The sequence below is a fragment of the Panthera tigris genome, chromosome B2 (genome assembly GCF_018350195.1).
Source record: "Panthera tigris isolate Pti1 chromosome B2, P.tigris_Pti1_mat1.1, whole genome shotgun sequence".
Lineage (NCBI taxonomy): Eukaryota > Metazoa > Chordata > Mammalia > Carnivora > Felidae > Panthera > Panthera tigris.
In genome coordinates this window covers 142,534,216-142,547,131 of record NC_056664.1, presented here as the reverse complement: position 1 = coordinate 142,547,131, position 12,916 = coordinate 142,534,216, and the positions used below count along the sequence as shown (strand labels likewise).

Genomic DNA, 12,916 nt, shown 5'->3' with positions numbered 1-12,916 from the left:
CGGTTTCTGGTCAGGGGCCGGGTCCCGAGCCGTTGCCAATGCCTGTGAGGCAGAGGGTCCCTTTGGAGCCTTAGCTGTCTCCACTCAGGAGTCGATGTTTGCATAGGTCTGGAGCCCAGCAAGGCGAGCTTACTGGGGGACCAGGAAAAGTCCTCAGCAGAGACTCATCCTAAGAGAGGAGGGAGTGACTTGGTGACTCCTCCAGAGTCTCTTGAGCTCCTCCAGAGGGACGGACTGTAGCGGCCACAGCCTGGCGTGCTACTCGCGGTGCCCTGTGGTCCGGCCGGGGGTCTAGGCCTGAGGATGTGCCCATGGTGGGCACGGAAGCCTGGGTAGGGCCATCGGGCCAGCAGCCAGGTAACATGGCACCGTGGGGACACTAGTGGCAATAAGCAGTGCCTCGGGCTGGCATCAGGTGCTTCTTTCGGTGGGGACAAGGGCGAAGAAAACACAACAGTGCGTGTGGCACCTTATCTGGAGACTCTACCTCTCTGGGAGGCCATGAGTGACCCTTCCTTCAACTGCCCCACCCAGCGGCGGGAAAGCATGGCACACGGATGGCGGTGGACCGGCAAGGGGCCTCCCTGGGCTGTTCCAGGAGTTCAGAGCCCCCCCGCCCCTCGCCGCGCTGCACGGGCTCCTACATCCCTCCCGGCCTACTAAAGGAGTCCGGCCCATTTTGAGCGGGCCCAGCACCGTGCACTGTGTCTTTGGGAAGAACGTGCTATAGGTAGTAACCTGTGTGCTGTGATTTGAAGAACACGAGGAAATTTGGCTGGAAACCTTTTCCACGTTGGGGTGACAGTGTCGGGAATTCTGCCCATAGACCTGCCTTGTCTTCACAGCTTGCTCGTCTCAAAGAAGTGGATGCTCCTAGATCATAGGTGTCCATAAATTGTTCATTACTTTTTCACACGTTAACGTCTTATCTCCTCCAAGATGGTTTGAAATCCCCTACTCCTGTGCGTCGTTGGTACAATGACCTTCACTTTGTAGGTGATCATTACATTTTTTGTTCATTATGTAAAAAGCTACCTTGTGTTCGGTGGGCATAGAGGGTTAATTAGCATTATTTGAGCTGATACTTATCATATGCTAATGCACGATAGGCCACCAAATACTCCCTGAAGCGCTGACTTCCAAGACCAGACATGCTGTGGTCAGCCAGAACTATATCTTGTCGGGGGTTGATCCCCCTGTTTTCACCCCTCACGCCAGCCGTATTGCAGACATTTGAAACATTTTGTTGAATGACTATAACGCACATATGTAAGTAAATAAAATATGAAATCTCAAAGGTCCAATAAGGTAACTATTTAGTGAGTGGTTGGGTTTTAACCACAGCCACAGGAAAGACAGAAAGCAAGCAAAGAATAAATGTGAAAAATAAGGAATAATCTTGCCAAGAGCCTTCAGCATGGAGGATATGGTTTTTCCTTTCTTTAAAAAAAATTTTTTTTTTACATTTATGTATTTATTTTTGAGAGACAGAGAGTGAATAGGGGAAGGGCAGAGAGAGAGGCAAACACAGATCCGAAGCAGGCTCCAGGCTCTGAGCTGTCCGCACAGAGCCCGACGCGGGGCCCGAACCCACGAACCGTGAGATCGTGACCTGAGCCAAAGTCGGAAGCTTCACCGACTGAGCCATCCAGGTGCCCCTGGTTTTTCCTTTCTGAACCCAGGAGGGTCTTTAACTCCTCCACCCACTTCGAGAGGGCTTAGCAAGCATCTTGCACTTTGTTGAGTGTGTTTGACTTGGAGACAATTCCACCTCAGTTAAGTCTTGTAGTTGATGAATTTGTGCAGTAGAAAGAACTGGGGCAAAAATAAGTTTATGAAGTGTCTGTAGTTGAGGCGAAGAGGTTTTTGTGCATTAAAGACTAAAATGTGAGCATTTGCAAGGAAGGAAGTCGAACTCTCTCTGGAGTTAGGATAGGTACCTGAAGTTCCCATGGTCTAAAGGGAGCAGACCAGCATGGACATGAATGTGGCCTCGGGACAGAACAGAATCAGGAGGTGAAGCTGGTAGAAGATCTCAACCTTGAGCAAGATCAGGTCAGAGGGGACAGGATCCAAGCCACAGTGTGGACACATCTGTGTGCTTTGTGACATTTTGGGCATATATGCACATTTCATGTTTTTTTCATCCCTTGACATGTATCCATCGAACATTAGTGCGAGGCTAATACATGCCTTGTCTTCTGGTGAGCTCTCAGGAGATTTGGTTTTTCTTTTACAAGATCACTGTCAATTCTCAACTTCTTTTGCTCTGTATTTGGAGCAGGCACAGAAGCTCCCTCCCTGGAAAGATGATTTGTTCACCTCCCACTGACAGACACTTGAAAAACATCCAAGTTTGATCACGGGGCCAGGAGAAGACTTCAGGAGGGACAATGATGATGATGAAGTAAAGGAAGCCTGTGACACAGGCAACTGTTTTGTAACTTGCCTGAGGACGTGATGCTGTTTGCGGTGACTTACTTAAAAAGGAGCTAGAGAGTGGAGATCGGGTTTGTCCAGCTCACATATTGAAAGCAAAGCCTCAGAATCTTTTGTTCTTGCTTTCTTTCTTGAAATGATTTCTGATGTATAGAGAAGTCGCAAGAATAGTACAAAACTTCCATGGATGAGCCAGATTCCCTGACTTAACGCTTCACCTTACGTGCTTTACTGCTTTCCCTTCCCCCATCTCATCTCTGTATCTCTCTGTCTCTGTCTCTCTCTACTCCTCTATCTATACACACACACAAGCCCATGGCCAGCAGCTCATTTTACTGAGGTTGTTTATTGACTGGAGGAGGTGATGTGATGTGGGTCGGTGGACATGGAGGGAAAAGCTGATGGAAGTTACAGGAGGGAAGAATGTCCCTCGAAATGTACTGCTTTGCCTCTTTATTTACAAGTCTGTGTCCCTATTGAAGGAAATTACCTGACTTGTTGTTTGCCACGGACTGTAGATTTTTCAGTTCAAGCTTGTTTGTTTTCATTGGAATGGAAATACTGTGGCAGTTTGTGGGAGTGAAGGCTATCGGTTCTTTTGAATAGATCTAAAAGAGAAGAATGTAGGGATTTTGTTTTGGGTTTTACTTTAATAAACTCAATCCTGTGGGGTTTACATCCTTGGGGTTTTTATGAGAATGGAGTTTACAGTTACTCCACTGAGAAGGTTGCTGAGCACGTGAGGAGGTGAGGAGTGGAGATGTTTGCAACGAAGCGTCATGTCTTATGACAGGCCAGTCCTGGATATAAAGACATAAAAATAAAGACAAAGTTGAGACATGACAGTTTCTGAATACATTTTTGTATTGAGTGTAAAGCTTAATTACTTTTAGCCTGACACTTTAAGCCTCAACAAAGAGGACATGGGAAACATGATTATTATGATTTTAAACATGAAAAATCATCTTTCTAAGTGTATTTACTCTTCTGTGTGCTTTGGACATCCTCCCAGTTAATGTCAGCATGATGAATCACTCCTTTAACATTGTTTCTCAGAGTCTCTCTTGGTTTAATGCAATTGGACCTTTCTTTTCTAGAAAAAGAAATTAAGAGTCGTTTGAATCCATATAGGAAAAGAATCACTTTTGATTTTTTTTCAGATGGAAACTATGAAACAATGAGAATGGGCTCAAGAGCCATTTGTAGATGAACTGGTTTTAGGAGGCAAGAAGAACAAGGGAGAGCAGGGGAGAGCAGGGGAGAGCAGGGGAGAGCCAAGGGAAAGTGCTGAGGGACAAGTGGCACAGAGAAGGAGTGGGGCCCAGGGAAAGAGTACAAGTTGGGTGGAAGAAGCTGGAAGTTTCTTCTTCACTAGACTTTTATCCAATATTGGACAACAGTTGCCTCTCACCCCCAAGGGCCACACCCTCATTGTATGCCAGACCAGCACTTTTACCCGATACTGTAGTATCGGGTAAACAACAAAACAAAAAACTAGGCACAGAAGGTACACAGTCACCTGAGAAAGAACCGTGTGAAAGAACAGTGAAAACGAGATAGCAAGGGTGGAAAGATGAATAACATTGCTTGAAACGGCAAAAGAGATTCTGTTGGTGACAGGGGTGGGGTAATTCCTACCAATCATCTCACTGAAAATAACCACCAGACAATTAAATGACATTTAAAACATTTCCCAAAAGCATTAAAGAGCGAATGAGATAATGAGGAGTTAGTGGGTCAAGATTGAGGAGAAGACGAAAATCCGAGAAGTGATGTTGCCACTGCTTTTGACCAAGGGACAGATGAAAATCTGAAATATGGTTAAGAGAGTGAGCAGCACATTTCCAGTCCTGTGAGATGATGGGGCATGAGTTCGGAGCCCCGAGCCCACAGGAAAAAAAACTGCCATTCTTTGGTCTCAGTCTCAGCAGCACTGTTCATCCTAGAGATGAGGGTCAAACAGAAGTAAAACAGCCCTCTCATGCACTATGGCCCAGTTCGGGGTCATCTGGGGGACCAAGAAATCTTAGGTCCTGAAATTGGAATAAAGGATAAGGAAATGATAGCACCTCAAGCCATGGCAGAGGCAAATAAAAATTAAATCTAAAAAGTAACAATTCTGGCTCCAAAATATTTCTACTAATAATTAAAAAAGTACAACGTCAAGCGTATAGTAAAAAAAACCAACAAAACAAAAAACTAGGCACAGAAGGTACACAGTCACCTGAGAAAGAACCATGTGAAAGAACAGTGAAAACGAGAAATAACACGCACCCCTGTAAGAATATCAGATATGGGAGTGATCAGTGAGAGACTTTATAGCAACTGTATTTACTATTTTTAAGAAGAGAAAGGATAAGTTTGAAAAATTTGGCAGATTATCGGAACCCACAAAAAGTGCAAAGCAGATTTAAATGAAAACAAAATAAACTCTAGAACTTAAAAATCCAGTAACTTAGTTAAAACTCAATATATAGATTTAATGACATATTAGATAGAGTTGAAGAGAAAATTAGTAAACTGTAAGTTTAGAGGAAAATACGCAAAATGAAGCACACAAAGGCAGAAGGTAATAAGAAGACACAATACAAAGAGAGGGTATAATTAGACAGTCCAACACATGTCCAGTTGGAATTTTGGAAGGAGTAGCAGCAAGAGCCTCAAGAATAAAATAACTGCTCAAAATTATAATATTTATCAATAATAATTGATGAAAATAATTGCTGACAATTTTCCCAAGAGACATTAATATATATGTAAAAAATCCCAAGGAATCTTAGTCAGGATAAATATAAAGGATCTATCATGGTGTTGTTGTAGACAAATCCTTAAATCTGCCAGAGAGAAAAAGGTTACTTTTTTTTTTTTTATGTAGGCTTCATAAGGAGCCCAGTGTGGGGCTTGAACTCATGACCCTGAGACCAAGACCTGAGCTGAGATCAAGAGTTGGACGCTTAACTGACTGAGCCCCCCAGGGACCCCAAAAGATTATTTTAAAAGGTACAGTAAATACACTGATAATTGAGTTATCAGGAGCAACGATGGAAGTAAAAAAAGATAGTGGAATATCTTCAATATACTGAAAAACCAAACACAAAGATCAAACTGCCAGTATAGACTGTCAGTAAAAATATCTTTTGGGGCGCCTGGGTGGCGCAGTCGGTTAAGCGTCCGACTTCAGCCAGGTCACGATCTCGCGGTCCGTGAGTTCGAGCCCCGCGTCAGGCTCTGGGCTGATGGCTCGGAGCCTGGAGCCTGTTTCCGATTCTGTGTCTCCCTCTCTCTCTGCCCCTCCCCCGTTCATGCTCTGTCTCTCTCTGTCCCAAAAATAAATAAAAAACGTTGAAAAAAAAAAAAAAATTAAAAAAAAAAATCTTTCAAGTATGAAGATGAAATTAAGACATTCTCAGACAAAAACAGAAAGAGTTGTTACCAACAGATTGTCAATGAAGGAAACATTAAGGAGAGTTCTTTATTAGGCAAAAAGTAATCCTTGATGGAAGGTTAGAGATGCAAGAGAATAAATAAATAAATAAATAAATATATGAGCAAATCCTAATGACATGGATTTTATAAAACAATAATAATATTTGTGGGATCCATATATATGTGTGTTTGTTATTATCTATCTATCATCCATCTATCATCTATTTTTCTATCATCCATCTATCATCTGTCTATCTATCTATCTATCTATCATCTATCATCCATCTATCATCTATCTATCTATCTATCTATCTATCTATCTATCATCTATCTATCATCTATCTATCTATCTATCTATCTATCTATCTATCTATCATCTATTTCTATGTAGGATATGAAAAGCTTTAAGTTTGGAAGGGATTAAAAAGATTCTAAGGGTTCTAAGGTCCTGATACTACCCTAGAGGAGGTAAAAGTACCAATTATCAAAACACTTTTTTAAGTCCAAAACTCATGTTGTCATTTCCAAGGTAACCATTAAAAGCATACTAAAAAGTATAAAGCTTATAAATAAAGAGACTGAGAAAATGGAATGATAAAAAATAGTCAATCCAAAAGAAGGCAAGAAAAGAGAGGAAAAGAGCATGGAGTGAGTGGGACAAATAGCATATTGTAAGATAGTAGATTTAAAGTCAAATATATTGTAATTATATTCAATAAAGGTAGACTAATTACTTCAGTTAAAAGACAAAGATTTTCTGGCTTGATTACAAATTGAAGTCAAATTATATTCTGTTTTCAAGGCACAAATTAAAGCATAAGAATAAACACAGTTTGAAAATAAAAGAGTGGAACCCATTAAACTCTGTAAATAGTGGCCAAAGGAAAGCTGGTAAATCTTTATTAATATCGGACAAACTTGAACTTAAAGCAAGTTAAAAAGAAAAAAAAAAGAAAAAAAAGGAAAGAAAAAGAATTACTGGAGATTAAGAGTTACTTCTTACTGATTAGGGATTCAGCCCATCAAGAATATAAAATAACTTAGCATTTATAAGCATCTAATTATATGGCCTTAAATATTTGAAAAAAAAGTGACCAGAAGAACTTGATGGAGGTTTCGGTAAATCCACAGTCATACTGGAATTTTGTAACAGATCTCTCTCAGAACTGATAGATCAAGCAGGCAAAAAATCTATAAGTCTAGGAGAAATTTCAAAAACATGGTTAAAAACCTGACACACCAAGAGAGGTGAGAGAATATACCTAGTTTCAAGTATATATTGAATTACAAAAACTCAGCCCATAGGAGGCCACAAAGCAAGAATCAACAACTTCAAAAGGTGAGAATTACAGAGGGTGTAATGTGACCACAGTTCAAAAGCAAAAAGGTCACTAGAAGATCACCATATGTTTAAAAATTAAGAAAAATATCTAATAATCCACAAGTCAAAAAGAACCCCAACCAAAATAGGTTTTTTAAAAAACATATTTTTCAAACACATGTGGGATGTAGTGAAAGCAATGCTTGAAGAGTAATGTTCACCTTAGAATGTTGTACTAGGAAAAGATACAGCCTGAAAAGCATTCCAGGAACTGTTTGTCTCCAGAAATTAGAAAGAGAAAAACAAAACAAATGCAGAGAGAGGAGAAGAAAGAAAACAATAAAAACAAGGGCAGAAAATGCTGAAATAAAAGCCAAGCGGAAGAGCCAAAACCAAAATTGTTTTTTGAAAAGATGGGTAAAATTGATAAACCACGGGCAAGGCTGATCAATTCAAAATGGAAAGAAGTCACAAAGGGCCGCTACTGGAGATGATGAGAAAGGTGGCATGGAGGCCAAGGTTTAAAGACTAAGAGGGAAGTGATGAAGGGGAAGGGGCGTGCCAGGCAGTGAGGAGAGGCTGGACCAATGGCAGTAGCTGAGGCCACCGATGCTTTTGGTGGGGAGCACCGGGAGAGAAGGTGGCCTTCCGGAAGGGCAGGATCAGGGGCAGGCCTGGCCAGGAGGGTCTTGACTGGGCAGGGTAAACTGGGAGCTATGGGGAGCCACTGGAGGATGTTAAGGCAGGGGAGAAGTGACACAACAGATTTTCCCTGTAGGGTGATGGTTGGCAGCAACCTGGGGCACGATCAGGAGATAGGGTGGAGTGTGGGGGGGTGGGAGTGCAAGGTGGGCAGGGAGTCCAGGCAGAAAAGATGAAGACCTGGACCAATGGAGCAGGAGGGGGAGGGGTAGATGCAAGGGGTGGGGTGAGACTTGTGTTAATAGCTTCCAAGCTGAGGACAGAGGAAACACTATTTAAGGGGTGAAGGGCTAATCATGAATCTACAAGTGGGGTGGAGTGGAAGAGAAACAACTTCCAAAAAGAAGGGCATTGCACATCATGTGCACCCTACTGGCCATCAGGACATCACTGGTAGTGGTAGGAGACTTCAGAGAAGAGTCTAGTTTCTGTGGATCCTGAGTAAGTGGAGCCCGGTGCCTGGAGCAGGGGAAGTGTGGCCGGGAGCTTGTCGAGCCATGATGGCAAGGAGAGAGCACAGTGCCTGAAGGCAGTGTGAGCTCACAGAGTTTTTAAAAGATGGGAGACGTGAGCTTTCCTTCTTTCACTCTGTGTAGTCTCCACCTGAAACATTGAAATCAATGACTCACATTCTATGACAAAGATTTTCCAGCTATCAATCCAGGCTTTCCATTTCCTCCCTCTTTTTACATATTAATGGGGAAATGTTTTTGAACCTACCCTCACAATTATTCTTTGTGTGTATGTCTGGTTACTTTATTTACCACATAAGAAGATGGGGAGACCAACGCTTTTAAGAATTTCAAAAGGCAGAGAGATCAATTTAAAGGATCACCAGAGGTGTTTCTGCCAAGGGAGTCTATGAAATGTTTAAGTCAGAAATGGCCAGTTTACATGTCAGACTGGTATTTCTCAATCCCATTTCCTCCCTGTAACATATTGTAATTGAAAGATACCCAAACAGATGTTTTCTGTTATATGGATTCAGTTCCAAAGTTTTCTTCATATGCTGCTCACAGACAAATAATCCCTAAGGACCAAGAGGAGCCAATAATCTTCATTTTTGTTATTGCATATGAAAATATTTCAGGTTGCGTAGTTAGATTAAATTTGTTTTTGAACAACATTATTATTAAAAATGGATCCTCTCACCTTCCTGTGCACATTTTAACAATTAATTCTTTTGCCTTGTGGTGAAAATTCTAATCATTCCTTTTGTGGTCGTGAAATTATTTATTCATTTGCTGTGGCACTGAGATTCTCTTTTCCTCAACCAAATTATATCCCACTGACCCATGGAGTTCCTCACAAGAGATGCTCAGATTGCCCAAGTGTGTGTTCAGGCGCACCTATTAACACAACAAGCCTTGTGTTTTCTTGTTGGACCTATGTTCCAAAAATGAAATATTTAGAATGGAAATAGTGGAACATTGTTTTCACAAAGAGGGTTAGAAAAACCACTGTCTAACTAGACTCTATCAATATTGCTTTACATCTTAAATTGCTATATCTCAAAGTCATTCTAAGGTCAGAGCTTACCATGAACAATGGCTTGGAAAATAAGAATAGCCTTCTCTGGGGGTCCTGAACGCTGACTCAAAGGATGGGAAGGAGACAGCACTGGCCATGGGGGAGGTACTGAGCAGCTCATTTGCAGTATAACTTCCTGGGGTCTGGACCCCAGAGTGTTATCCAATAATGTCCTTTGTTATCACCATGGTTTTTCTGCTCATCAGTAAATGAGGGCAGGAGAGATGGAGAGATGGCTGTCAAGGTGCCTTCTAGGGTTAACATTGGTTACATTAACTGTAACTCAGGCGTCTGGTTGAGAAGTTGGAGTTCCTTCCTCCTAAATACAGAGATTTCCCATACTTTTTGCTGCTGGTGGAAGATAGGGCCAGATTTTCTGGCTGAGTGGACAGGGCTCACATAACCACAAACACCATGACTGAATCTGGTAAGGAAAGGCCAGGTGTGGTGCCCAGAGGGCACCTGCAGGGTATTGAAATCCAGACTTCATTATTTGTCCATGCCTGTGTTCATTCCCTCAGCAAATGATTATGGAGTCCCTTCAAAGTGGTAGGCATTGTACTAGGCACTAGGTAGACTATGGTGGACAATATAGATACCACCCCTAGCCACTTAAAGCTTCCAATGCTATTGGGAGGTGTTGAGTAGGCAGATGAGCTATGTCATTGAATGTTGTCATAAATTCCATGAAAGACAGGCATAAAATCCTATGGGACAGAATAGCAAAGGGACCATTGGTAATGGCGGGGGCCATTAGAGGTTAGAAGGGTGAGAGGTCATTGAAGGCCTCTCTAGACAAATGCATTTGTCAGTTTGACAAGAGGAGAAAGAAGGGACAACAGCCCAGCAGGAGGGTAGCATATGTGAGGCTGAGAGAGGAGAAAGGCCATGATAGGATGTGAGAACCAAAGAAAGTTCATGTGATAGGTGAGGGAGGGAGGCTGGGGAAAGAGACAGCTGGTGGTGGTGGCTGGGGGCCCAAGAAAAAGCTCTTCTTTAAACCAAGGACAGTGGAATCTAGAGGGTGGTCTTAAGCAGGAGAGTGACATAATTCTACTTGTATTTAAAAAATATAATTCAGGCAGCTTGGAGAGAGGACCAGGACTTGTTAAGCATAGTGGGATGTGGGAAACAACATGAAACAGGGCAGGGTGGAGGGTGAAACTGCCCCGTCAGAGGACTAAAGACCACCATCTACAGGGGCCTTGGCTCCCTGTCTCCACTGTATTCCTCCCTCCATAATGCCATTCTGCTCTTGAGAAGAGGGAGCACCTCATGGAATACAATGAAGACTTTGGGCAAATGATTTCTCCAAGAATTGCTTTTCTTCACTCCAACGGTGGGTGAAGGAATGAACGCACTGAGCAAATGCAAACAGAAAATGTAAATTGGCGCCTTCTCATGCCTCCAAATACCAAATTGCGTTGACTTCCTCATTTGTGCTCCAGCTGCGTGTGAGGTGAGTCTGGAACATAGCAGGGGCTGTAGGCCAAGGATGGTCCCACATGCAGAGAGGGACATGCTGGTCATCAGGGACCACGGGGCACATGTACTTGAATGCAAACAAGACCCTGACCTCAGAGATTTGTGTCTGGTGCTCTCCCACACGCCTGATAGTCTCCAGGACTGAGTGATGGGGATTTGGACATCAAAGCCTCTTGGTGAGTAGAAAGAAAGAGTATCTTTCCTGTCAACAGCATTCAACATTCCAATAGCAAGGTGCGGAATGCTGTGGCGTCAGGTTTCCCTGGATCATGTGTGTCTCAGAAGGGCCACACACTGTCCAACCTGGGGGTCCATTTACCCTGCTTGTTTAAAAAGAAATGGGAAAACCATTTGATGAAGACCCAAGTTTCCTTAGCAAAAGAAGAGAAGGAAAAAGCTGATCCAATATCCTTGATGTGGGGAGGAAAGATAGATTGCTCAAGCCTGTGATAGAGTGAGCCCTTTGTGAAGTGGAAATGAATCAGATCTTACTGGTCTAACAGGACGGGAAACACCTAGATATTCTTTGGCACCATTTAAAAAGCACGTCAACATGAAAATCCCCAGGTAGCAATATAGCTAGAATATTCTGTGATGTGCAGTCAGTGTACATGTGGGATCAGCAAGGTGAAGAGTCTTCTTTCAGTTTTGTGTCCCAGAGCTGAAGCAAGTTATCGAAACGTTGAATACTGAGAACAGCTTAAAGGAATTCTTATCCTGTTTTTGTGCAAGCCCATGGAGAAACCCTTCCTTTCAGTCCTCCTGTGAGTGAAGATGTGGTTTAGAGGATGCCAGGAGCAAAAGAACTATCTGAAAGAACTTCCCACCCTGAAGGCTCCTGAGATTTGAGCTCCATTGCAGTAGGGGTGACTTTATTTGTTGAGGATTGGAGCTCATCTTGGGGAGCCCATTTCTTCATTGGCTACCACCTCCTTTTCTGAACTGCTTCCCCTCTGAACACCGTGAGTGTTTTCCACAGGTTCCCTCCCCTTCTCCACCCCCCCCCCCCCATCGTAAGTCCCTGGGCCAGCACCAAAGCCATTACCCTGGTGGAACACTTCCAATGGGGCACCCTTTCCTCTACTGCAGCAGAAACTCACCAGCATTGCACCCCTTTCTGCAGTGCTCACTCCATGCAAGTTGCCACTGGCTCAACAGAACTCTAAGCCAGGCTGCTGGGCACTGGAGCCAACAAGCATCTCATTGAGGTCAGCGAAGAACAAAACTCTACTTGTTTTCAGAGCTGTCTTGATTTTAAAATTTGCCCTTAAAAAGCAACCAGACAGAATTCATTCTTTTCAAAGCAGGCTCCTGTTCTGGAGGAGACATGCCAAATGGTCTTTGAGCAGACATGGGAACAGTGGAATGCAAAGCTGAGGCTGTTGTGTAGACCTATTATACCACTTTGGGTGAGTTGATGGGTTTGGCAGCAGGATCCTGGCCCAGTCCTTCCCAAGGACGGAGTCAAGGCTAGGATGAGGCTCTTCCTCTGTCTGTTTCTAGGCCACATCCTACCTTCAGCGTCCTGTGGTTCCTTGTCCATGTTCCATGAAAGTGGTACATGCTCTGGGCCAACACCAGAATAAAGGAGGTATTTAAACAGGAAGTATTTGCTCATTCTCTTTTCCCCATATCTAAATCATATTTTTCTTTTGAGCCTCAGTGAACACTGCACCTCCTCCATGAGCTTTCCATGAACTCTGCTTCCTCTCCTCTGTCTTCTTCAAGCCAGGGACTTTTTCATTCAGGAACTGTTCTCCATTGCTGGCTGTGCTAGATTGTTCCAGGCCAACTTGGTCAAGCTGGGAGCTACAGTTCCTTGAATTTCCTTTCCTGGGTTAGATTTGGCCAAAGGAGATTTGCATGAGATGTGGAAGGCAGGCGTGAAGCAATGGCCATTATTCTTAGAAGTTCACTGTGGTCCTTTCTGGCTTTCTATGTGAAGATCCACCATCATTCCTTAGGGCTCTGTGACAGAAACATGGCCGGCAAAGTGATAATTGAGTCCATTTG

General features: G+C 43.2%; 1 long non-coding RNA gene across 1 annotated transcript; it reads right to left on the bottom strand.

Moving 5' to 3' along the window:
- Positions 1-2,766: 2,766 nt before the first annotated feature.
- On the bottom strand, positions 2,767-9,847 carry LOC102960702. The gene is made up of 2 exons (XR_006217991.1): positions 9,428-9,847; positions 2,767-3,239 (listed from the first exon to the last, which is right to left on the bottom strand). It is a non-coding gene; the product is annotated as an uncharacterized LOC102960702 (long non-coding RNA).
- Positions 9,848-12,916: the final 3,069 nt, after the last annotated feature.